Below are 202 nucleotides of genomic sequence, written 5' to 3'. Positions count from 1 at the left end.
GTGCCCATCTCGGTTCACTTGGTCTTTCCCTAAATTAAAGTGTGTTCCCTGTGGTCAGGCACTCTTAAAATCCACACCTACATATACTTCCCAGGTTTTCCCAACAGTCTAGAAAATTCAGAAATTCACTTTTGAGTATGATTACCCATTTGCTTCACAGGAAGACGTGGTAGGGCAGCATTTTGTTGTCCTCAGGCAAAGG

This window comes from Ceratotherium simum, chromosome 11, assembly GCF_057802395.1.
Source record: "Ceratotherium simum simum isolate JZ-2026a chromosome 11, ASM5780239v1, whole genome shotgun sequence".
In the NCBI taxonomy this organism is placed as follows: domain Eukaryota; kingdom Metazoa; phylum Chordata; class Mammalia; order Perissodactyla; family Rhinocerotidae; genus Ceratotherium; species Ceratotherium simum.
Note: the sequence above shows the minus strand (reverse complement) of the source record.